At 45.8% G+C, this 27,556-nt stretch overlaps 1 protein-coding gene across 7 annotated transcripts in view; it reads left to right on the forward strand.

Moving 5' to 3' along the window:
* The window catches only part of RALGAPA2 (Ral GTPase activating protein catalytic subunit alpha 2), a 1,855,355-nt gene that overhangs the window by 641,316 nt on the left and 1,186,483 nt on the right, over positions 1-27,556 (forward strand). The window lies entirely within an intron of this gene.

Here is a 27,556-nt window from a genome sequence, read left to right on the forward strand (position 1 = left end):
ATCTTTCAACTCAATTTCTGCATTACTTTAGTATTTATCACGGTACTCCTGTGACTCCTCAGTTCTGAGCCACCTTTTGTGTTTGGGGCACTTCATGCTTATCTGTCATGGTTTTTCCCCCCACTAAAGGAATCCAGGCCAGATTTGTGTCCTGTTTTTTCCTCCCACATGTTTAGGATTCTAAAGGCACCTAGAGCTTGTGAATTTCCATGACAGAAGCCAGAAAATAGCTAAAATACAACAAAACTATGCTCTGCAAGGCATTATATATCTTTTTCCTAAAAATGCCTTCAGCAACTGATTTTTTGTGCAAAGCTCTCCCTCTTCCTAGCCATCAGGAACAGGCGCAGTTTAAAAAAAAAAGACACATTTCTACCACTTTTATTCTTGCATTGTTGTAAGTGGTAGTCGATTTTACAATTTTTTTGTGGTTTCTTCTACCTTGCAGTTTGTACTGGAAAGAGAAGTTAAATACATGGGTGATCCAAAAAAGCTACGCATTTCTGAAAAGTAGACAACATTCGGAATTCAGCAAGGGGTCATTTTTGTAGATTGCTTATGATTTTCCCAAAAAAGTAATAGCTGAAATAAAAAAGAACGAAAGTAAGGAGGGAAACATTGAAATAGGCGACAAATATGTACCCTACTTGTGTGGCTGAGGGTAATTGTGGGTCTGGAAAGGCTTCAAAGCGCATTGTGGAGACATCAAGTTTTTATCTTGAAAATGGACCCATTTTTTGTCAACGCTATTGGCTGTGGTATTTGGACCTAGCCACCACCAAAGGATGCCTACGGACATTTCTGAAAAATAGACGTGCAGGGGAATCCAGGGTGGTGTGACTTGCATGGATCCCACTGCCTTTTATTACGCAGAGGTAATGTGGAGAATGTGAATATCTCATCTTCCCCATTACAGAAGTTATAAACCCATTTCCAATTGTGCTGAATGTATGTAGAAAATGTAAGTTTTTATTTAAGTAAGATGTTCTAGAGTGTTATCAATTTACAATTTGTCAGCACATGTATTTTCTAATAATTCCATATGTTAGGCACTGAACTTTACCTGTCTGCCTATTGAGCATGCTGTAGCCTGATTTGCCCATGAAATTGACGGAAAACCTGATTATTATAATGTGCCATATTGGTGTACTGTATGCACTTTCTGTATATGATAAATACAATTTGCTACCCTTTTTTATTCAAAAGATTTTGTTAGAATTTAGACATGCATTGTATATTTGAGGTATCCTGTTACGTAATTTGTAAAGACCGTGAGACTGTGTCCCACATCAACATTTGAAATCCAGATTAGAGAGTGTTTCAAAGGTGATTTCTCTTCATACCGAATTATCTCTCGAAATGTAGGAAATCTGTATTGGGCCTGGGTGAAAAAGAGTACGATCTTGGGTCTGTCTTGGATCATAATAAACTGTGTTAAATTTCCTGAATTTTAAATATGAAACCTTAAACAACACAGAGTATCTGGTTTATAATTTTCATAGTCTGAGTATGAACTGATTGATGTAAATGTGTGTCTTTCTATTCTTCCATTGACTCAGTAGTGTATGACATGGCCTCCCCCTCAAAATGTTGTAGAAGTTACTTCTGTTTGAAACGAAGAGGCCATCATATGGTGTGCCTCCAGAAAACCTACCTCACCAAAATTAAGCAGTAAGTTATTAAAAAAGTGAAGGGGAAAATATTTGTTACGACCCCCTCAGCCTATACCAATGGAACATTCAGCTGAAAAAGTTAGAAATGTGAAGACATGAGCCTATACCCACCAGGGAGTGGGGAAGGAAAAAATTCCTTTTGTTTTAGTTACCCTCACACACCCTAGTGGTGTCATGCTTCATCATCGGGTCACCCTGACGCCTAAAAGTCAGGGTGGGCTCGACCATATTCCAGGGAGCTCTTAGTGGGATTATTGGCCAGGGGGATAAAGATTAAAAATCCTCAGACAGATCCCAGTATCTCTTTATTGGTGGATCTGTCAGGGATATTCAGAATGAATGAAAAGGGTCAATGGGAGTGTTATGGTCTTATGACCCTAGTGTCAACATGTTTCAGTCCAGTGAAGGTTGTGTAGGTCCCTTACTTTCTTCATGGCAGAGAAGCAAATCCTCCCTGGAAGAAGCAGTTGAAAGGATGTCCCTATCCTGCTAATACGTAAGGGCAGATAGCTGCTCCTTGCATCCAAGTACACAGATAATTAATCTGATAATAGGTTATTTTTCCATCTGTGAAGACATAAGAGAAGACGCAACAAAATAATCATAGTGCATCATTGTATAACTGACTTGTAGCTTCCCAATTGTGTATGTGCTTGTCAATGTGCCTCTGTCAATGAGCCAGGTGAGCGTGCAATACACAACAATAAACACACCATTTGGTATGTGACAATATTATTCTGTATCTTTACCACACCCTGCTAGGTGGCAAAATATCATGTGGTGGCAACATAACTCGCAATCTGTTGCTATCCACGTACATGTGCGTGCTCAGTCTCTGTGCAATAACCTCGTGTCACTCACATCAAACAGCACAAAGCTGCTATCAAACGTTGTGGTTAAATATACACTCACACCATTCATCCGTAGTATTACATCATACTCCTAGTTGGGAGGGGAATTACGTCACTGGGGACCTCCAGAGGTAATGGGGTATCCCTTTAGTCACACTCTGTTTTGTAAAACAGATGCCAAAAGAGGTGGACAGCATGCCCAGCGGAAGGAAAGAAAAACAAACATACATACTGGCATCAGCGTAAAGCCGAAATAGCAGCGGATCCAGTTGTTACAGCACGTACCTGTTTTTGGTGGTAAAAGCGTGTCTTTTTACTTACTGAATCAAGGGTCCTGCCCCACAGCATAACCTAGTAGGTCTGGGTCCCCGGGCTTGTGCTCTGAGTAACTGGGAATTCCAGTATAAATACACCGGATCAGCGCGGGAGACTCCGTTTGCAGGCCCGCCCCCTTTGTGAGTAGGAGGTCGTTTGCAGTTGCGCGGTGCGCAGTGAACACGTGTGCAAAGCTTGCTGGGAAATGTGGTACCAGATAGTATGACCTAAAGCCACGTTTCCGTCTCGTTACGGAACAATTTCCATAGCATCAAAAACAAGGCTAAATGAGCATTTAAAAACTGCAGTGAGGGTATATGAAAATATAAATAAAAATACAAGATGCACCAAGCTATGGTGAACAATCATGTTTGAATTCGTAAAGGGACGCGAGATTCAAACACTGCCAACTTTGACAGGCACCCTAACGGATGAAGAACGCTCGAGAAATGAACCCATATAAAGACGTGCCAGGTGACAAGGTATGTGTCTGTGAATGGTACATCAACGGGGAATGCTATCATTTGTAAATAAGTCATTGTGTTTTCAAACCAAACGGAACCGTCCATACTGATATCACCGTTTGGGGTTAGATGTTAATGTAATACGGGCTATATATAGCTTATTGTAAGAGGGTGACACGTGTGTAAATGGGACTATAATCAAATGAGATAATGTTGTAAACACAGGGCACCGTCTAAAAGACGTCCCATCCTGATTATCTCCTATTCAACTGATTCCAAGGTATGGAATCATTCAGGCCAGTTTCGTGGGTCCTTAAGCGATACACCCACCGTTCACGTTCTAGTAGCCTGTTGGAAAGATTAGCTACTCCCTTCACTTTTTCAATAATAGTCCACCTGATGTCAGTGTCTTTGTGTGCTTTCTCCAAGTAGTGAGCGGTGAGTTTTGTTGCCGTCACTGCTCGCCTTATCGTGCTTCTATGCTCGCATATGCGCACCTTGATCTTCCTGCTGGTCATACCTATGTACATTAAATTGCACGGACATTTAATAAGGTACACAACATTTTCGGTGTTACAATTTGTTTGTCCTTTGTTCTCAAGGGCATGGTAAGCCAAGGTCAATACTTTTAGCCTGTTCAGTGAGGGGGCATACCACACACGACCCGCAGGGATAGTGTCCCATGACTGGTGGGTTATTCCATAGTGTCGTTTGATTTGTGGTCTTCGGTTTCAGTGTGTCAGTATGGATCAATGTGTCCCTCAGGCTCTTATTTCTCCTGAATAAGAACATGGGTTTCTCAAAGGTGAGCCTGGTAGACGTTAGGATAGACCATTTCTTATTTATGATCTTTTTAACGTCGTTGGACAAGTAAACACCCTTTCCTTCTTAACATCGTTCTTGTGCTCCATGTGAGCAATGTGTATCAATGGATGAATATGTATCTAATTTGTTCACCTTTCCATGTGATGTCCCACAACGGGCATCACTTAGTCCTACTCTTTTCAATCTTTACATCACCACACCATTGACCAAACTCGTAAAGTTCTCAGTTATTCCCTATGCTGGTGACACCCAAATTGTTCTCGGTTCAGGCAACCCAGACCACACAGCCATCAAATTCCATAATTGCATGAATAGGATTGGGGACTGGATGAACAAAAACTGTTTGAAACTTAAATCAGTAAAAACTGAAATTCTCCTCTTTGGAAATAACACATCCCCCTGGTGCCCTATCTTGTTGCCCCAGGAAATGGGAGTTTTGTCAAAGCCAGTGGAAAAAGTAACGAATCTTGGCATCATTTTAGACAATAGGCTGAAGTTCAACAGCCATGTCAATCAGATTACATCCTCTGTTTTTCACATCCTAAAAATAATCAGAAAGATTCTCCCTTTTGTTCCTATTAATCTTCGAACAACAGTTGTTACTCCATTAGTCCTGTCTAAATTGGACTACGGTTAACACTCTGTATATTAATATGCAACAAAACCTTCTGGCAAAGCTACAAACACTACAAAATGCCTCAGCCTGGCTCCTGTTTGGAATCAACAACCTCTGCACTTAGAGAGATGTGCTGGCTACCCTTTATGAAAAAAACAACCTTAAAAGCACAGTGCATTGCTTTCAAAGCACTACACAACACAGGGCCCAACTATTTAATTAAAAGATTCTTTTGGTACATCCCCGCTAGATCACTACGCTTTCTGGCTGTCAAAAATGTCGTAGTCCCCAAATTCAAAAAAACTCTTTAGCGAGGCAAATGTTTTGTGGTTTGCACAGCCAACCTGTGGAACTCTCTTCCTCTCAAATGGAAGAACTAACCAATATGCTACACTTCAGGAAAGCCCTTAAATCATGGCTCTTAGTCAATAATCCATCTCTCCTCTTCTCTGTTTTTATTAATCAGTATTCATTCCTAGTTCTAAACTGTCCTTTTCCCCAAGGCAGCGCCAAGACACCCTCGGGTATACGAGGGCTTTACAAAAATAAAAAAACATAACAAATAGGTAGACCCCTCCACTGTAGGGTGTTCAATATCTCAATACCACAACTAAGTAATGCTTAGCTGCTATAGAAGCAATTGATGAACATCTGTCTGGGATATGCACCGTGGAATAATTGTTTTACTCATAGATGCCTGAGCTGCATTCATGGCTTGACATGTTTTAGAGTACCAATAATATTGGGTGCCTTACTCTGAACATAAAACTTTTGTGCTGCACCAAGTCCTATCTGAAACTACTGTTAACAATGGAGTTGGATGGGAATTTTCTCTCCTTTCCCACATGGTGTAGCCAGGTGGTTGCCCTACAGGACTCAATATTTCATCAGACTGTATCAGGAGATATAGACAATTACTTTGCATGAAATCAGGGGTTGGTCCTGAACACCAGACTTGATTGGGACCCCTCTAGGAGAAGGGTGGCATTAGAGGGATTGTGGTGCCAAGAGCACTCGTAGAATATGAGCGCTTTTTTCATCTTTCAGTTCTTTAATGTAGCATGAAGCAGACCTCTCACATTTAGTTCCATTTTCCTTAAATGTTGCAATATAGTTTACAATTTCAGTCAGCGCATCATTGAATACATTGTTCGCTTCATTTGCATCAAAGCCCTTAAGGAACCAAAGTTGATGTATTTCAAAGCTGAACAACCAGATCACTGGTGTCACAACCTCACTTTTTCTGCTTCTGTTTGTGTCCCACCGTGGTTATTCAGATAAAAGTCATGTGATAAGACGTTTGCTAGTGATCATTCCAGTCTACTGGTAATGGGTCTTCCTGCAAAATCTTCTTTAGCTATAATTAGATCCGAAGTGGCACCTTTGATGACTGTTGATTTAGATCAATGATGGATCATGTCATTCTCGTTACAAATGATACACAGAAGGAAGGCAAACTATAAGTCGGGGTGTCCCCATTTAGATTCAAATCTCAAGCGAAGACGTGATTAGTCATTGATCGTGTCAGTTGCAATGTTGTGTGATTCTTGAATTGTTCAACAAAGCAGTTGTTTTCCCCCCAGAGACTGGTAGAGAAATTTTGGACTTGAGAGCGATTCGCCTGGCATTGAAATTCTTTTTTTCTTCCTTCAAGGGAAGGCTGGGTCAGGTGTTTAGACAACACCACCGCCATGTGGTATTGCAACAAACAGGGCCGGTTAGGCTCATGGACTCTCTGTCAAGAGACTGTGTGTCTCTGGACATTGCTGGACTATCTGGACATATTCCTGGTGGTTCAAAATGTGGTGGTCTCTCTGAAAGCCAGAGCAGGTGAAGTCAGCTGTCAATGTCTAGCAAATCATGAATGGCGTCTCCATCCGGAGGTGGTGCAGGCTCTCTTGAGAGATTGAGGAGAACCTTGGTTAGATCTGTTTGCCAATACCAAGAATGCATAATGTCAACACTTTTGTGCGCTAGAGTTTCCAAGATGACTCTCGCTCGGAGACACATTTCCCTCATGCACTCCTGTCCACCTATACCAGTCCTGCTTAGAGTTCTCAAGATGAACAGGAATGACCTGGACCTAGTTATTCTTGTGGATCCGGTTTGGGCACTGTGAGTAGGGTATCCCAAACTCCTGAGTATGAGAATCAGTTCCCAGTTCAGCCTGCCCCTTTGGTAGGATCTACACTCACAGCAACAGGGCAGGGTCATGCACCCAAACCTGTGCATGCTCCGCCTTCATGCATGGAGATTGAGCAGCAGCAGTTGACAGTTTTTGACCTTCTTGCACTAGTCTGTGATGTCATTCTGCAAGCCAGGTGTCCCTCAACTAAGACCGTATACGCCTGCCGTTGGGACAAATTTGTGGCTTGGTTTGTGACCAAAAATGTTTTTGGTTTTTAATTTTTTTTTCTTGAGATAAAAGGGCATGTTACATAGTCACAACAGTAATAATCAATTAGTCATACACGATACACACTGAAAACCTCATCTCGGTGTACACACTACAATTCCTGGTTGGCAGTGTTCATTATGTGACATCAACGCCCCCCACAATATCTTCTCTAGCTTTTGGCGGCTCACAAATCTCGCCCCTGTAAATGTTCCAATGTCCCCAGACTTGCGTCCATTTATTCGGGCACCCCCTAGCTTCATAGATGGATCTTTCTGTCACCATGCACCAATCCATATCTTTGGACCAGTCCGTAATTTTAGGCAATGAGATGCTCTCCAAACGCGCGTGATGTTTTGTTTGGCAATCATGAGCCCAAGCGTAACCCAGTCGCTCCCTGGCGTTTAGATCAGTAGGATCCCAAATATTCAACAATGCTAACTTTATACAGCAGTGGATCTGATGCCCTAGTGCATCCTCCATTCGGCCCGCCACCCGTTCCCAGTACCCCTGGATAACGACGCATTCCCAGAGAGTGTGAATAAATGTGCCCTCCTGCCCGCATTGTCATACACAGCTACCCACCGGGATATAACCCATACGATCCAGTAAATGCCCTGACATATAGGATCTGAGAAGTAACTTTAGTTGGACCAGCCAGAGCCAGGAGGAAATGACCACCTCACGAGGAGAAGCCACCGCCGCCCACCTCTCTTCGTCCTCTAGACCAGCAGCGTCGTGGTTGCATCGGGCACGCAGGCGGGTCAGAGGATCTGCCATATTGTTAATGAGCTTCTTGTAAATGAGGGATATGGCTTTTTCCGGCAGGCCACCATCGAGAACCCTATCTTCAAGTGGACAGGAATCAGTGAGATCGCTACCTCTCGGAATAATCGCGAGCAGGGCGTGTCTGATTTGAAGATATCTAAAGTATTTGGACTGGGCGAGGTAGTACTCCTGCTGCAGTCGGGAAAAGGGCACCACATCATCCGATTTCCATAGGTCACCAACTCTAGAGATACCGATGAGGTCTCATTTGTCGAAACCCTTCGAACGAGTCAGCCTACCCAGTTGTTCACAATACCAGATTGGCGTGGCCTGAGTGATTCTACCCTCCCAGCCCAGACTCCTGTTGGCCGCCTTCCATATAGTAACTGCATGCCCAGTCGGGCCAGACAGGGCAGGCCACAAAGGTCGTTCATACAACGCACCTCCAAAGCATCCCCCCAGGAGGAGCCATCTGTCGATTTGAAAGGCCGGGTCATCGTGGGCTCTATAGGTGCAGTGGTTAATGGCTGCAAGCTGCACAGCCCAATAATATTCCCTAATATCTGGGAGCCCTATACCCCCATCGAACCAACCCAGCATAAGTTTATGGGTGGAGATATGTGGTGGCCTGCCCTCCCACAGGAGATCCCAAACGACTCCGTCGAGGTCCCTGAAGCATGCTGCGGAAACCGGAAGCGGAGCGTTCTGCAACGCCTATAGCAGTCTGGGAAGTGACATCATCTTGAACAGGGCTGCGCATCCCAAGAGTTGGACATCTGATTTAAGACGCACCAGAGGTGGCAGAATATTTGTTTCATAGAATCTGGAAAGATCTTTAGAGATCCAAATCCCCTAGTATTTGAAGCAGCCAGTTGCTTCCGCTAGTCGACAGCTCCGTGGAAGTGAGGGCCGTTTGCCACAAAGGATGTAAAATACGGACTCAGACCAGTTGTTCGTGTATCCTGCAAACCTGCCAAACACACAGAATATGTCCATGACCACATGAAGGGATGCCGTCGGGAAGGCCAAATAAAGCAGGATGTCATCTGCATACAATGAAATGCGTTCTTCCCAACTGTGCGTCCATCGAAGGCCCCTGATAGCAGGGTCCTGACGGACCCACGCGCCTAGGGTTCCAGGGCCAGAGCAAAAAGGAGCGGTGACAGAGGACAGCCTTGTCGGGTGCCTCTTCCGAGAGTAAACACGGGGGATTTCCTGTTGTAAACAACCACCAGCGCGAGCGTTTGGCAATATAGAAGCCGTACCCAGTCAGTAAATACAGGTCCAAACCCCAATTTGCGGAGTACGGCAAATAAATAAGGCCACTCGATAGTGTCAAAAGCTGATGCAGCATCCAGGGACACCACAACTATGTCTTCCCTGATCATATCCACCCGGCCCAGAACTCCATGAAGCCTTCGCAGGTTGAGAGAGGTGTTTCTCGCAGGCATAAATCCCGATTGATCCGGGTGGACCAGGTGGGTGAGGTCCCCGAGCAACCGAGTGGCGAGAATCTTCGCCAGGATTTTCACTTCACAGTTGAGCAGTGAAATGGGCCTATATGACGAGCATTTGTCGGCAGGCTTGCCCGCTTTAGGAATGATGACGATGTTTGCCAGTCTCTGGTCCTCAGGGTAAGATACCCCTTTACTTACATTCACTGTACATGGCGGCAAGAAAGGGCGCACTCCTGCTCGCCGTGATTTTAAACAATTCCATGTGGATACCATTAGGGCCTGACGCTTTCCCTCCCCGCAGGTCATTGATGGCCTTTTCGACCTCTGCCACCGTAATCTCAAGGTCTAGATCGGAGCGTTCCTCTTTGCTAAGGAGCGGCAACGAGATGTTGCGGAGGATTGAGGCGAAATCCTCCTCAGTATGTGTTGAGCGGGATTTGAAGAGCGAGCGGTAATAGTGGCCAAACGCGTCTGCTATGTCCTGTGGCGCAGTAAGAGGAGGAGGAGGTGAATCAGTCACAAGCTCTACCACCACGCGCTGGGCCCTATCCCTGCGATCTAGCCAGGCCAGGCCAGTAGCTTGCCTGCCTTGTCTCCCAAATCGTAAATTTTACTGAGTTTGGCCCAGTGGTATATCTTAGCAGCCCCCGTAGCTAAGTCGGAGAATTCCTTAACCTTAATATGGAGTTTCTGGCACGGTTCCGCCGAGTCTTGGGTGCGAAGTTCGTCATCCAATTCAAGGATCTCCGCTACTAGTCATGCCATAGCAGCCCCCCCCCTTTCCTTACGCCTATCTGTGCCAAGACCACCCCCCCCGTATAACCACTTTATAGGCCTCCCAAAGTGTTGCCGACGAGTCAACTGAACCCTCATTTTCCTGAAAATAGAGATCTGTCTCGCTCAGGACCTTGTCCCTGGTGGAGGGATCCGTGAGATACCAGGAGTTGATCGGTACCACTCGGCCAACCGTGGGCTCTCCCACCTCCACGTGACAAAGAATGGGCGAGTGGTCAGAGATCCCCCTGGCCAGATGTTGTGTGTCTTTAACGATGTGGAAATGGTGAGCCAACGTTAGCACATAGTCAATCCGGGACATGCAACGATGAGGCCCCGAGAAATAAGTGTATTGGAGATTGGTTGGGTACAAGCCCCTCCAGATATCAACAAGGCCCATGGCGCCAAGAAAGCTATGGATCCGCTTACGGGAGGACGGCAATGTCTTCTGGGGCCAGCGATCAAGTGAATCGGAGACAGTGGAATTAAAGTCGCCCCCAATCAGCAATCTACCATCCGGCAAGTCAAGGAGGAGGCCCCTGAGGTCAACAAAGGCTTTGGTATGCAAGTCCAGAGGTATATAGACTGAGATAAGATTAAGTGTACTCCCCTCCCATGTCCCAGTGATGGCCCAGAGCGTCTGTGCAAACCGAAGCCACGGTCAGGGGGAACGATCTACGGACCAGTATGCCCACACCCCGGGAGCCAGAACCGAAATTGGAGTGAGCTGCCAAGTGGAACCCCCAGCGGGACAGGGCCTTGCATACATTACCTAGCAAGTGGGTTTCTTGCAATAACACAACGTCAGGAGAATGGTGCTTTAAAAATTGGAGAACCAGACCCCTCTTGATTTTATCACCCAGCCCGTTGACATTCCATGACAGTAACTTAAGCCTTTGTCTAGACGCCATGGCCATTACAGCAACTTACAGGAACAAATTTTCCCGGAGGAAACCACCCAGAATGGATCCCGGAGGGAGTCCATCCCGAGCACCATGAACCGATCACCAAAGGGTACCACAAAGAAGAGGAGCCTGCATCTGCATTCGCGTGTGACTCGTCAAATATGTCATGCCCGTGCAACAAAAACCATACAATACACAAAAAAACATTCCCCCCAACCAAGGAAAAACCCTCAAAACCCCCTTCCCTGCCTCCCTTCTTGACGGTATCAAAACCCCCCGCCCACCCAAACTAGCAGAGTGCCTATCTCCCACCTTTACCAAACTTGTGGGTGCATGTGACCAGCCGGGCACCCGTCATTGACATTAGCAGTTGGTGACCACATTTAACAAACCAAAATTATCCGGAAGCAGCTATTAATCCCCCTAAAACCCGTTGAGGGACCAATACAGAAGGGCCCTGAACCCCGTAAAAGTCACTTTAAGTCGATTATGAAAAAGTCCCCACTAAAACCATATCACAGTCCGATTACAGGGTCCGTAGCACCGCGGAGGGGGCCAAGGCCCCGATCCACCCCCCGGTAAAGAAGAAGCCCACCACACTCGAAAAGATAAACATACAGACCAATCATTCCGACTCTCCGGTCGCTGCCTCCTGCTCTTCAGGCTGGGTATTCCTGCCGGACACGCCAGTGCCCTCCTCCATTCTCGCTCTCCGGACGCGGCCGCCTCGCGGGTCAGCCATACGCCATCCGTCCAGCCAGTCCCAGGCCTCCTCAGGGGTGGTAAAAAACCAAGCCTTCCCCTCCGATTCCACCCTCAGGCCACTCACAGCCTGGTTGCAGTCACTTGGTATAGCTGGAGCCAACCGGGGGAAATCCTGTGGAGATCAGGGAACAGAGGTGGAACCATGGCACACCGGCCTGGCCCCTACATCGGAGGGGGATCGCACCCAGCAGCGGGCGGCTCACAGGCACCACCCCTAGCAGGCCAGGGCATGCCGCAGCTCCCACTCACCGGCACTGGGGAGAGGAGTTGGCCTAACGGCTAGTGCGGTCAACCTCGAATCTGGGGATCTGGGTTTGAGTATCGGCAATGACGCTGAACATCCTGTGATTCTGGGCAAATCACTTAATCTCTCCGTCCCTAACAAAAATGAATGTGTCCTCATGTAATGTAACTGGTGCTATGTAAAGCGCTCTGATACCCGATTCGGGTCAAGTTTGCGCTAAGTAAAACTCTATAATAAATAATAAATAAAAAAAGATAAAAAATAATGAATGGGGTGGTCAGGCGTCCCGGCGGCTGGCGGCAAACAGGCAGTCCGGAGGTCGCTGGGCTCTCGCCGTCCCGGTGTTCCGCACCACGCTGCCTCAGTGACGGGCGCTGACCCCACCACAGCCGCAACAGGCGTTGACTTCAGCACTGGCCCTTCGTGGTGCCGCGGAGATGTCTAAGCTCCGCAGGTCCGCTAGATCAGGGCCGCGGGCTGCGACACAGCAGATTCCGTGCCGCGAGAGAGGCGGCCCCTCGCAACACCATGTGCGTCAGCGGCTCCATCTCTGGAGCCGCCGATCGGATTTCGATGGGGAAGGGCTCTTTCGATCCCCGGTGCCGTCAGCTACATTCCGGTGAGTAGATACACCAACTGCCGGATCTTTAAAATACGGATAGTCGAACGAACGGGCGCGCTCGGTCGAAGCCGCCTCAAGAAGCGGCCATCTTCCCTGGCGGTTGGCCACGCCCCCGTGACCAAAAATGTTGATCCGCTTTCCTGTGCCTTTGTCCAGCCTTTGGTAGGCCGGCAAGTTTTTACTATGCACACAGTTACAGGGTACATTTTGGCCATATAAGCTTTTTTGCGATTGCCAGATCAGCCCTCCTTGTTCAAGTCACCTGTTGCGACTCGTTTTCTCAAGGGTCTCAAAAACTTTTTCCTCTCAGCTGATCATCATGCCTTATTGGAACCTGAACTTGGTTTTGACTTTTTTTTATGTACTCACCATTCGAGCCTGTGTATAGCTGTCTCTGCATCTCTTGACCATCAAAACAGCCTTCCTTTAGCTAACTGCAGGCACTTTCTGTGCACTCTCCTTACATGACTATTTTACCCAGGTAAACTAGTTCTGAGAAGATGTGCCTATTTCCTTCTGAAAGTGGTGACCCCCTTTCACGTGGGTCAGACCATCACACTGCTGACCTTCGTTGCTCTGTCTCACCCTTCCAAAGAGGAGGAGAGACTCCCCCCGCTTGGACCCAAAGAGAGTGCTATCATTCTACATCGATCGTACCAAAAGAGTTCTGGGTTGAAGATAACTCTTGATTGGGTTTGTCAAGGCAAAGAAAGAAAAGTCAGTGCAGAAAAGGACCATCTCAATAAGGATTGTGCATTAAAATCTGCTACACACTGGCCAAGAAGCAACCCCTTGAGTGCTCATTCCTCCAGAACCAAGGCAGCAACCTATGTGTTAGAGTTCCTGTCCAAGACATCAGGCTGTGCCGTGGGCGTTGCTGCACATGTTTACAGTGCACTAATGCCTGGCTGTCATGATGGTCACTTTGCCGTTCAGTCCTCCAGGACTTCCTGGTCTAAATCTGTGCGCAGATGACCCCCCTTCCTGGGAGGTATTGCTTGGTTATCTATTCTAAAGTAAGAAATCGGCAGCTAGAAGTCTCTATCTGAAGAACATCTTGGCCTTATCTAGTAGAGACACTATCTAGCTGCAGGTTCCTTACCGACCTTTTCCCATCCCAAAGAGGTGGGAAGCTCGGGTATAGCCCTGCAGGTCCTCCACTCCTCCCTGACAGAGAGAACTAATGCTGTTAGCTGTGGGGGTTTCAGATCGAAGGCTTTTAACCTAACCTGTGGCGTTCCCCAGGGTTCATCCCTGAGCCCCACCTATTTTAATGTGTATGTGTCCCCGTTGGCCAAGCTGGTCAGATCTTTTGGGTTCCTGGTGATTTCCCACGCAGATCATTGTTTCCATCTCCCATGATCTGCAGTAGGTCGCCGGGAAATTTAATCAGTGCATGACCAGTATTATCAGATGGATGCAGAATAACTCCCTTAAGATCAATGCAGATAAAACAGAGGTCCTAGTTTTTGGTCCTCAGACTTCAATCTGGTCAAATGCCTGGTGGCTGGGAGATAGTGGTCCCCTTCCTGTTCCCGCCAAGACATAAACTTGGGGGTTATTTTTGACGTGGGCCTGACCTTTGAGGCTCGGGTCAGTCTTACTGTCAGCACTTGCTCTTACATTTTGAAGACTCTCAGAAAGGTGCTCCCATATACTCCATCAGCACTCCTTTGGCCCACTCCTTTGGCCCACGATCAAGTAGAGGGTTTCGAACTTTTTAGCTTCTCCCTCAAAGACCCTAAGGGTTGCGTACTGGCTGGTATTGTTTGTTATAGACCGCCAGGAGCGGTAAGGTCCTCGCATTTGCAGGGTCTAATTGACGTGATTTGCAATATGGCCATCACCCATTCTAACTTGGTTATACTGGGTGATTTTAATTTATGGTGTAATGGAGCGCTGGACTCCGGCTTCTGTAACCTTATGCAGGCTTGTGAGAACTTGGAATTATGCCAGGGAGTCAACAAGGCCACTCATATAGGAGGAAATACACTTGATCTCATCTTCTCAAAGGAACAGGCCGTGGAAGTGGTAGAAATTCTTCCGGTTGACTGGTCTGATCATTTTCTGATCAAATTTCGGATACCTGATCCTCGAAGAACACAGCTCGCCGCTAGTGAGGCTAGGATGCTCAAATGTAGAAACTGGAGGGAACTACTCAAGATAAAGACTCGCTCCCTTCCTGTATTCTCTCTTTAGGACATTTTCAACGATTGCGGTACTGTGGAAGACAACTATACAACCCTTTGCACCCAAATCCAAAGTCAACTCGCCCAAATTGCCCCCGAAAAAATCTGTAGGAAATTAGGTAGGCCATCGGCCAGTTGGTATAACGACCATCTTAAATCTTTGAAACTGGCCTGTCAGCAAGCTGAGAGGAAATGGAGGAAAACTTACTCAGACAAGGGCAGGACTGATTGGAAGGTGCTACTAGGGGAATATAGGAAGGAAATCAACTTGGTCAAGTCGGAATATTTTGCCAATATTATTTAAACTCTAAAAACAATTCACGGACAATTTTTAAAATCGTGAAGGACATGACTGCCCCTGAATGTCTGCAATCCAAAGTTCTGCCAACCCAAGCCCTGTGTGATAGCTTAGCCACTCATTTCTTGGAAATAATAAGCAACATAATTGATGGATTAAGACGCATCGATCTACCCAGTTGTAAAGACTCTGTGAACAATCACACTGAGGCATTGGAGTCGGGCAGGGCCAAAGTAACAGAGATGGGCTTATCACCCACCTTGGACCATTTTGAGCTTCTTTCGGAGGACACTTTACACAGAATTGCAGGGAGTGTATCCTCGGGGTCCCCTTTAGATCCCCTTCCTAACAAAATCTGGAAGGAGTTGGGCTCTGAGCTCTTCCCCCTTCTTCGTCAGATTTGCAATAGCTCCCTGACTTCTGGGTCAGTGCCAGCTTGTTGGAAGAAAGCAGTGGTTACTCCACTTCTGAAAAAATCGACTCTAGATCCGACTTGTGCGGCCAACTACAGACCCATTTCTCTCCTTCCCTTTCCGATAAAAATCATCGAACGTCTGGTTAGCAAAAGTCTGTCTGAGTTTCTCGAATCCAATTCCAGGCTGGATGATTTCCAATTTGGGTTTCGACCTGGCCACGGAACCGAGACTGCACTTGTGACCGTATTGGATGATCTTCGGATGCGGGCAGACAGAGGGCAATCAGGTATTTTAATTTTGCTCGATCTGTCTGCCGCTTTCGATACGGTCAATCATGAAATCTTGCTGACCAGACTGGAAGAAATTGGGGTGTCTGGTATTGCCCTCAATTGGTTTCGATCCTACCTATTGGATAGGTGTCAAGCGGTTTCCCTTCCACCGTATCAGTGCAAGTTCTCTGAAGTCCACCATGGCGTTCCACAAGGGCCGGCGATAAGCCCCATTCTTTTCAATGTTTATATATGCGACCCTTGGTTGGAATCATAAAAACGCATGGTGTGAGACTTGTGAACTATGCCGACGACACTCAAATCTTTTTCTCTCTAGAGGGTAATCACTCTATCCCATTGACAGCCTTCCACAACTGTATGCGAGATACTGCCCATTGGCTAAGAGCAAATTCTCTTCAGTTTAATTCAGGCAAAACTGAGGTTCTCTACTGCACCACCGGGAGGATTCCCCCCCCCTTTCCTGGAAATCTCTGGTCATCTATATCTACGCCTACCTTGGTGCCGGCTAAAGCTGTACGCAATCTGGGAGTTATGCTTGACGCTACTCTAACTCTGGAAATGCATGTCAACAAGGTGGTAGGGACCTGTTTTTCTCTGATCAAAGCCCTGAGGAAAATTTTTCCACTACTACCAGAGGCGGCTAGAGCACTGGTGGTATTATCCTCAGTAGACTAGATTACTGCAATGCTCTATTGTTGGACGCCCCTAAATTTTTGACTGAATGCCTCCAGAGAATACAGACCATGGCGGCCAAATTGGCACTGATGAAACCACGTCGGTCATCGGGTTCGCTGGCTCTTGCTGAGCTTCACTGGTTACCGCTAACGCAGAAGATCCAGTTTAAGTCCTTATGCCTGGTTTTTAAGGCCTTGCATGGACTAGGACCCATACCCCTTCAAGAGATCTTTACGTGGTATATACCCACCAGGTGTCTTCGTTTTGCCACTGCCTACTTGGCGAATGTTCCAAAGGTCCGGAAAGCCAAGTCAGGGGGTAGAGCTTTTAGCTTTGCTGCAGCTAAGCTCTGGAATGGCCTTCCTCTGGAACTCAGACAGTCTCATGATCTTCTGCAGTTCAGGAGAAAACTTAAGACATGGTTGTTCCCTAGAGCTTAATAATCTTCCGTATGGTTCTACTTGCTCTTCATCTGTTCTCCCCTAGCCACATGTCAATGTATCATGTACTGTAGCGCCGAGATGCCCGTTGGGTGATTGTTGCGTTTTATAAATACTCTATACAATACAATACAATACAATTGCACTAGTTGCCTCCCTGCTTGACTACTGAAATGCCTTGTATCTGAATATTTATACGGCCTCCCTGAACAGGCTTCAGGTTGTACAAAACGCGGCTCCCAAGCTGATCTTCCCTAAAAGGCACTCAGTAAAGGAGGGGCTTTGCATGCTGCGCTGGCTCCCTATTAGAAAGTGAATCTCCTTCAAAGACCTGAGGCCCTTTATAATAAAGGTTTTCAGCAGCTGAAAACCATGTTTAAATGGTATATGTCTGGAATGGCTCTGAGATCTAACCTCCCAGAGAAAATTAATCATCCCTAGAGTCTGCAAAGCCAGATGGGGCGGCCGTTCCTTCCCGGTGACGGCTGCAAAACTTTGGAATACTCTACCCTCTTCAATTTCCCAGGTAGAATCACATTCAGTGTTGAAAAAACTGCTGAAGACTTGGCTTCTCTCAGTTTAATCAGCAGCCCGTCATTTTCCTCTCTTCTTCTCTACCGCCCAGCGCCTTGGCACCTTCGGGTATTGGATTTATAAATCCTCATCCTAGCCTATCCTAAGATGTTTTTAAAAATAAAGGTGTTCCAAAAGTTAAGTGGTGCAAAGCTCCCTTGTTGCATCTTTTCTTTAAAACAATTTTAGCTTTAAATAAATGATTGCTTGTTTATTTAACATATTTTTATTGTTAGTGCTGAGTCCAGTAAACAGCAGCCCAGTGTTGCTGTTACTCAGGAGCCTCATGTAAAGGTCAGAAGTGCTGCATGCGGCCCTCAGGCCGTACCTTGAATGTCAACGGACCAGATAGAAGAAGGGAGTGAAAGACTGATATAAAAAAACAGGACAATGACCGATCTAAAACCAGAAGAAGGACAAGAAGGAAGCAAAGGGTGCCAACGCTGAAAGAGACGTCAGGATTCAAAATGGAGCCGAGATGCTTAAAGTTTGTCGTCAGGACCGCAGGAGTCATGACTGAGGAGATCATTGAGAGAACTTTAAGGAACTTTGCCCATTGAGCTAAGCCCTTGAGCAGGACCAGATTAAATGTAAAGAGGGTGAGTAAGAAGAGCCAGAGACCCGATTGGAGGACTGATGGTATCGACTCTGACACCAGCAAAGCCTGCCACAGCCTGAGAATGCATTTTGGCCTAACAAGGTATGTGCCGATAATGCAACACTTCTCATCCTGAGGTGAATTACAGGCACTATTATTTTTTGCCTTTTAGTTCCTGAGGATTCCATTTCAGTTTAAAGCACTTGTGTAATGCAGTTTGTACTCCGTAGAAAATGTTGAGACCGAAAAATGTTTTGGGATCTAGGTTTCCAAAGAGGCCATGAGGAACAATCAGAGAAAAAAAGAGGTCAAGAAATGCTCATAGGAAAAATAGTGTATAAAACGAGAACTTCGCAGAGGAACAGACTAAAATAGAGAGTGAAGAATAGAGTAAAAACTGGAGCCTAAGAGGGTTAGAAGAAGACGAGGTACATAGAATGCACACACTGTTGTTTTATAAGTTTTATTGATCTTGGGAAATGAATAGTTGGTTATTTTTGTAGGGTTGCCTGTTGATGAAGACACATGCGTATAGACACCTGGAGAAGGGCTGGTATGTGCCATCTTAATTATCTATGGCCCCAAGATCTCAAGTCATGTCCCTTAATCATTTTGCTTTTGCTTTCGTTTTGTGCCCTACAGTGATCTCCGAGTAACCTAGACCTCATATTTACTTTCAAACTATTGCTCGGTCTGACCTTCTTCTCCACTTTATTAATTTATTATCTGATTTAACTACTTACTGCCCCTGGAGCAGACCGTGCTTGCTCAATGTTCCTTCTGCTATTCCACATCTGAAAATGTCCAGTGATATAGCTTAGGTAAAGGCTGCCAGACAAAACGTCTTCACTGTGAGGCCACAGGACTGGAGGCAGCCCAACGGCAAACAGGTGAGCCACGTTGGTGTAGCTCACGCCCGCGGGACCCGAGCACACTCCCCTCGGTGCACGGGGTCCCTCGCCCTCTCCTGCATGTTGGGGGGGGTACACGCGCTGCAGCCAGGCTGAGCTGCAAGACCCGAAGTAACCGGGGAGGAAGCGGTGAGCTACATCCACCTTGCTGTGCAGGCGGGGGAATCCATGTAGACGCTATTCCTGCCACAGCTGGTTCATCACCTGAGACCGCGGGGAGGGCAAGACCGCGGGGAGGGCAAGCCCGCGGGTTGGGGGAATCAAGGCCGCCGCACTAGCTGGACCTGTGCTGGATGTTGTGTGCAAAGGGAGATCTGCAGTTGTAGTTCTCTGGACCCCAAATTCCAGCCTTCGGACCCCAAATTCCAGCCTACATCACTAGGAGAAGTGAAGAGGAGCTTATTCCCGCTGTCACTGTGAAGCCCAGGCCAAGAGTGGGCTTGTCTGCGCCGGATTGTACTCGGCCACCCCCTTAGCTGATGATACAGGGGGTTCCAGCATTTAGGTACTGGTACATTGTTTGACATTTCTATAGTGTTTTTTTTTTGTATTTTTGCGGCGCTACAGTGGAACTATTTGATCAAGTCTCCTCTGTAATAGTACAATGGTAAAAAGGAAAGCAGGGGAAGGGGCACCTCTAATAAAAAATAAAAAAAGATAAAAAGAAAACTATGACATCGACGGCAGCTGCTGGGAACTGTGTGTTGGATGGTGTTGATAACCTTATCACTAAATGTGGGGCTATTGTAAATCGTTCTGCAGCTGCTAGTGGTAATTCCCCTCCAGTTGGAGCTCTTAAGCAAATTCGTAAGATGTTTAATAAACCTAAGAGGAGTCAAGCTTTATTGTCTGAGGTATTGCAAGGTGACCCTCTTAAACCTTTCGAGTCCGTAACTCCTCTGCCAGATATTAATGAAATAGGAATTGAATGTCAAAATCACATTTCGATCCTCTGCCCTGATGTTGAAACACGCAAAGAGTCCTGTATTGATATTTCTAGATCTCATTCACAGGATTGCTATTCTATGCTTCATTGTTTAATGGGTGTGATACGGGATTTAAGGGACCAAATGGTGTTTCTTACGAAGATGGTAGTGATCCTTGAGGAAAAGGAGAAGTTGAGGAATTGCTCTACTGCTTCTAGAACATTGTTACAGGAAAAGATAGATGTACATGTATCCATAAATCAGGTGGTCACTCATGAAAAAATCTAATATTAAACCGATTAAGGAAATCCCCGCAACAACTTACCAACATGTTTTAGCCCAAACTCCAAGCATAGCTCCTACCATGGGGACTTTTGCTATGGCGCCAGGGGAAATGGTATGTTAGAGAGGGGCACTCTAACCAAGGGGAGATGGGGTGGGGGGCCTAGGTTACCCTTTGTGCAACATCATCCCCCAGTCAATAGCTACTCACCCTGTCCTGGGGTAGTGGTGAGAAATGGTTGTTATGTAAATCAAGAGGGGAATGTTCAGACACAACCTTTTCTTACATCAGTTCCCATGGTGCCCACTGGTGGTAAGGAAGGTCTTGAGTTCCTTATAAATAAAGTTATTTACTGGTTTAGGGCAGTTCGCCAGTGTTATTCCATGATAAAAAGTGACATTGTGGGTACCAAAAGATTATTAAGCCTAAATGAAGAAAATGATTGTCAAGGTCTCTTCTTCCATAGGCATATAGTGGGTGGCCTGATGGCCATGGAGGCTAGAACTATACCCCAGGCAAAAACCTAAATTGTGATCAAATATCAGAACCAGGAAATGGGCGATAGCACCACTGCAAAAGCTCTTCTCCCGGCCAGGGAGAGACTTCACCAATAAGACAAATTGGTCTATACTTTAACTGGCCTTATCCTCCATCTGTTAAAGATGGTCCTGATGTGGTTACCTCTTCTGTTCCTCTATGTGTTGATAAAGCCACTATTCACTCTCAGTTTGTGAGCCAGTCCCCTGTGGTCGGGAGTAAGCCAATTAGTGCAAATGCAACATGCACTGGGCCTGAACTATGCTCGGGTATCCATCACGGGCAGACTGCTCCAGCTTCCCTTTTTTCGGCTGTAGAGCCAGTGGTTCTTGAGTATTCCCCCAACAAGCCAAATGTTCCTAGGTTTAGATTTTTGCCATGGAATGTTGCTTGAATCTCAAAATTGCTTCCTGATTTGGAATTGGGTAACTTTATTGATTCCCACAATGTTTGCCTCTTTCAAGAGTCCTGGGCCTTGTTACCTATCCATAGATGTGAGTTCACGTCTGTAAATCCAAACGCAACCCGGTGTGGAAGGAGCAGATCCTTAGGTGGCCTTGGGATTTGGGTTAAAACCTCCCTTCAATGCCAAATTAGGAAAATTCATATTGATTTCATTAGATTTGATGGTGGTAGTGCTTATTTTGCACTCTGGTATGGCTTTAACAGTCTTTAATGATTATAATAGAGCGAGTCTTTGGTCCAGCAGAGCCGGTTGTCCTAAATATCCTTGAGATGACAATTACAAAACAAATTGGGAGGGGTTTCCTTTTGGTGGCAGGAGACTTTAATACAACATTTGAACCCCAGATTGATAACCAATTGGAGTTGATGGCAGATTGTGATGGTCCTGGGGTATTCCCCAGCTGGATTTGCCTCCGGTACACTGGTCTTCTAAAGCCAGACAGGTTTTGGCCCTCACACTTAATTTTGATTTAAGAGCTGCAAATGGCAGGACACCATCTGATCGCTTAGCTAAAATGACTTTTAATAGACCTGGTTATGAGAGTAGTATTGATAACTTTCTTGTAGATGTAAAGTTATGTTTGCATATAATTGATATAGAAGTGGTTGATAGATCGGACAGTGACCACCATGCATTAACTCTAACCCCGTCTGATCATTTTAGGATACTCCCAGACTGAAGGGACTCCGTGACTTGGGCTGCCTTTCTGCATCTAACAGCCCAAAAAATATAGTGTGGAAATGGGTGGGAAAAAATCCCTGATCTCTTGAGGCAGTAGTTACTAAAGTAAGAACTGAAGTAGAGTTTTTCTCTTCCCTTACCAAATCCACCAGCTGGAGTTGGGACACATTGCACTTTTTACCCAGATCAGGGATCTGCCTGGTAAATTGCCAAATGGGAGTGTGAGTTTCTCTAAGGCGGACCCATGGTACAATCGCTCCTGTAGGCTAGCCCAAAGCAAGTTATTGGTTGCAGTGAAATCCAACACACACCATAATATAACCAGCTGCAGGTCCAAATATAGATCGGCTTTGTCCAGGGTAAGGAAGGAGTGGGAGGACAAAATGTGGTTAATTCTTCATGAGACCATGATTTTAAAGAAAAGCTATAGATTTTGGCGCCTGGCCTCCTCTTGCACTACTGGTATCCAAACTGTGTTGGATCTTGGTGTACAACCCGAAGATTGGGTAGACCATTTCATAAAGCTATATTCTAGCAGTGGAGCAATAGCTATGGATGATAAACTGAGTGAATGTGTCTATGCTTAGGAATTTATTAACACTCTAGTCTTTACTTTATCAGAGACTCTAAATGCAATTAATTCATGCTTTCTTGCCCAAGCCCCTGTTCCAGACAGGATTCCTAACGATTTATTTAAAGCCAACAATGAAGTGTGGATCAGTATATATATATTCTGTTGAATGCTATATTGTCAAGTGTTGCTATTCCACCTTTGTGGAAGTTTGCAGACATCCTGCCCATCTACAAGAAGGGGGATTGGGCAAGCCCGGCGAACTTATCGTCCCATCAGTTTGATAGATTCACTGCAAAAAAATGTCTGCAAGCAAGTATTGTTTCACTTGCAGAATTGGATTGATGAAGAGGGTATTCTATCTGACTTCCAGATGGATTTTCGCAAAGGTATCAGTAACCTGGAACAGGTCCTTAGGCTCCTGTGTCTGTATTGGCGCAAGGTGTTACTCCATGGGGGAAAGCTGTATGTTGCTTTTGTAGATCTGCGTACAGCATTTGACCTTGTTCCCTGCGCAAGGATATGGAGAGTACTGGAAAGCCTGGGTATTCCCCCCTCCATATTGAACATTTTAGTGAGACTCCATGTGGGAAATAAGGCTCAGGTTCGATGGGGCTCAGATGGACAGATTTACCAATGTACCCTTACTTTTTACAGGACACTAACTGTTGGTGTCTTTTTATCCTGCCTGACTCCGATGCGGCACTATCACTTAGGCCCTTAGGTGAGCATAGTAATATAGACTGCTTGGCTACTGCTTCATACTTTTGCTTCTTTTACAAATACTTTGATCCCTCAGTTGCCAATAATAATTGTGCTTGATGTTTTTATCACTATGTGTGCCGCACCTAGACACATTTTTTGCGTGAAGTTCTCATCACAGCTTGCACACAACTGAGCACCCCGGTGTGTATTATGAAAAGGCAATAGATACACTGTGATGATGTATACACCTCGTTTACCTATTTTGTTCCCCTTTCAAATTGGGTTCCTTGATTACTGTGGGCATTGACCTACAGCGAAACTACGTGGGAGGTAGGTTTTCCCCTCCCCACTCTGTGTAGATAGAAACTTATTTTGGTCCTGAAGAATTGCCATTGATCCTCCTGGCAAACCAAGGCAAGAAACATGTCGACCCATTGAGAGTAGGACGCAGACATCTAGACACATAACTCCTAGATATCAGCCACTCTGTAGTTTTTAACGATGCAGTTTACCTTGCAGAATAAAGATAATTCTAGGACTAACTGACCTGTTTTAACCACTTTTGATATTTTTTTACGCACAACATCTACACCAACTAGGCCCCTTACCTCCACTGCACCAAACGGCAGGAACAAAAGATTTCCGATAAAGAGCCACTTTTTGGATGCCCGTCGGGTATTGCAACGCCAACCCGACGAGGAGCAGGCCCACATGATGAAGCATGACACCTAGCTGGCTGGGTGTGTGAGGGCCGTAGTTCCGAAGAGGGGCATCCCCCTCTCACATTTTCCTGTGGGGTATTATACCCCTCAGCAACATTTGGTGTACCTCTGATTCTGTGTATCTTCAGGAACTGCATACCCTCTTCTTTGTACTTATCCTTGGGCATGTATGCTGGACCGTGAACATAAAAGCCCCCCTTGTCCCCCTTTGGTGATAAGTTCAGATGGTTAGCTCATTAATCTATTTAGGTTGGTCCAAGAGTCAGACAGGGCTGTGTTTTAGCTCGTACTCTTTTTTTCATTGTATATTAATGGGGTGATTGACCATCTTAGTAAAGAGGGGTTTGATGCACCAAGTCTCGGGGGAAGGAGGGTTCCAGCCCTCCTTTTCGCAAATGATACCTTATTAATCTCTAAGACTCCGCAGGGTCTACAACTGCTCTTGAACCATTTTCTTTCATTCTGTGCTGGAAAGGTCTTTGAGCTAAACAGTACCAATACCAAATGCATGTTTTTCTCTAGGGCCAGACATTTTCGTTGTAGTAGACATATCTTGGTGGAAAACATGCCTATCTATCGTGTGTACTCCTTCGTTTACTTGGGCGTTCGGTTGACACTAAACCTGAGCTGGGCCCCACAGATTGAAAAGGCCCAATCGATGCTTACCTAGCAGTCTGTAAATCTGGTGAAGGTTCACCGCAGAACTTACTCCAGGCACAGGAGATTTGTAATGTTAAAATTATTGGGTCTGCATAGTATGGTGCTGAAGTATGGGGATCATCAAACCATATTAGCCTTGCTACTGCTGAGCATAGGTTTATGAAGTTTATCCTTTCACTTCCAATGAGTACACCTCTTGTCCCCCTGTATTTAGATCTTGACCAGAGGAAGATATTGCACAAAACTGAATATCAAATGTTACTGTTTTGGTATCGTTATGGACCTCAGCCGATCTTGAACCCTGTTGCGAAGGTGTCAGAGATTTGTTGACCTATCCAGATGTAATCAAAATCCCTTGGTTCCAGGTTATGAAAACTCTCTTACATAGATTGAGTCTACATGATTATTGGCTTTACCCGAAACAATTGTGCCCGTTATCTTGAAAACAGATCAAAAATTTGTATTGGGAAGCAGCATCTATCGACATAGTGACTAGTTGCACAGGTAATTATGAACAGTGATCCCCTGCATACACTCAAAGTGTGTAGTCAAATGACAGCAATATAAATCAACAGTTGTCGTCTTTGTTTCTGTTTTTTTATTTTTGTTTTCTCTCTTCAGTAGAAGATGTCACTTTATAGCCTATAGAATCTTTAGCAGCCTTAGCCAACACGTGTTTCGTTGCTTTTAAGGGAAGTAATTCTGCAACTTCTTCAGGGCTAATGTAACTCCGTCTTGAGTCCTTTCATTAAGTGATAATTCCGACCTGAAAGTCCTCCGAATATAGTATCCCAATTCCAAGAACTTGTATTAGATATTTGGTTTGTCGTCTTAAAGTACACCTCCGAATATGGAGAAGTCTGAGTCCTTGTGCCCAATCCGGCACAAGTAATGTTCCATCAAAACAAACAGTTTGCGAGTACGCCGAGTGTGTTGCACATGTAGTCTCACTTTATCTTATATTGATTTTAAACCATTTATAAGCTTTGAGAAATCTATTGATGAAATCAAGCCCTCTTTTGCATGCAAACTATATCTGCAGTTTAGATATCATACCCTTCCGGTCAAATCTTTTATTTTTAACTTGTTCATAGGGAATGAGGGTGGTGATGACCAATGCCCAGCATTGGGCGGGGGTGCGAAACTTTGGAACACCTATTGTTCTTTTGGTACCAAGAAACACCACGTTTATTTTAGAATTTTAAATGCGAGCATAGCTAGGTCCTATGTTTTGGGGGTGGGCAACATTTTATGGCAACCTGGATAAGGCGCTCCAAGTCCTATTAGATGTGTAAGTCACCTCCTGAGCAGCTATAACCGAGACAAATACAGTGGAATGGTTTGTAAATTGTATATGTGTTTAGCCCACAAATTGTTTTATCTCGTTTTAATAATTTTATCCATTCTATGATAACAGCTGGACTGTCCTTTTTATCTATTTAGTACTCTGTAAACTGGGTCTATTTTTTACTTTATTGACCTGTGTGACCGAAATAAAGTATTTTGACTGACTGACTAACTTATTATAAATAATCCCAATAGGCTGTGTATAGTGGGCATTGATGTTATTAATTGTTCTTGCCTTACTTCAAGAGCCAAGTGTGTAATTGTGGAAGCCCATAGAAAGCCTAATAAAAGTTCTAGGAATGGAGCCTAATGCTTTGCGAGAGCTTCCTCTGTAAGTGTTCTAAATAATGCCAAACTAGTCGTAAATGCAAAGTGTGGTGACTAGTGATTAATAAGTTGCTAAGTAACTCTGAAGAGGTTTGCTTGTCACCCTTACCAGCCTTTTCCTGGGCTTGAGTCATTGTGGTACTGAATGGTGCACAATTGGCACCCAACTAATTCACACAATTGAATAGTTTTTAGCACACCAGGTGCCCAGTGCCTCTCTGGCCAGGACCATGGTGGAGAGTAATGACCTAAGTTCTGATTTCCTCCCTGTTCTTATACTCAGTTGGAATATTACTGGTTTGAATGCTAAGATAGACGATCCTGATTCGCAAGGGTTTATGTAAACAAATAATATGTTCGAGGCATATGAGCTGCAGATTACACACTGTGCATAGATCGCCATCTGGTGTTGGGCCCGGATGTTTGCAGTTTTTCTTCTTGGAAAGTCTTTGGAAGTCACGAGGTATGTGGCTCCTCCTTTGGATCATACTGCGCATGGGCTTCGGCTCCATCCTCAGATTGTTTTTTTCCGCCATCGGGCTCGGATGTGTTCTTCGCGCTCCGGTTCCGAACCGTTTCCAGTTACAGTTCTTCTCATCAGCGCACAATCCTTCCCTTCCGCGGTATTGTTCTCGATCACGATCTCCCCACTCGATGCGACTCATGGATAGACTTCGATTCCAGGCGTCGACGCAGGCCTTCGGGCCTACCTCAGCTCCGGTCCTCGCTCATGGAAAGGACTTCATTTAAGAAGTGTCCTCGATGTGGGTCCAAATTTCCCCACATCGATCTCCAAGAGGTGTGCAACCTCTGCCTCTCCCCAGAACACGAGGCTTGAGACTGTCCGGCGTGCAAATCATTCCGGTCCAAGAAGACTATTCGAGACCGGAGAGCGAGGAGAACCATGGCACACGCGTCGACTGCGATCCCCGACGACATCTTCGGAGAAGGCGTCGATGTTCCCCGAGGACCAGCACACAGAAGAGGGCCTCGTCCGCTCCTCTGAAGCCGACGACTCAGATGTCGAGGACATCACTCCGGCACAGAGGGGCGTGAGTACTAACATCGACCCCCACCCTCGACGGCATCGAAAAAGGCTTCGGTCACGCCTTCGTCCTGGGGCATAGGCACGACCAAAGACACTGCTTCACATACCTCGCTTTTGGGCCCGGTTAAGAAGCCCATCAAGCCTTCTGGCAGCTCGAGCCAGCCTGCCGTCTGTGCCGAGAAACACTCCGCACCGAAAAAGAAAATGGCTTCCTCCGCG

Source organism: Triturus cristatus, chromosome 6 (genome assembly GCF_964204655.1).
Source record: "Triturus cristatus chromosome 6, aTriCri1.1, whole genome shotgun sequence".
Classification (NCBI taxonomy): domain Eukaryota; kingdom Metazoa; phylum Chordata; class Amphibia; order Caudata; family Salamandridae; genus Triturus; species Triturus cristatus.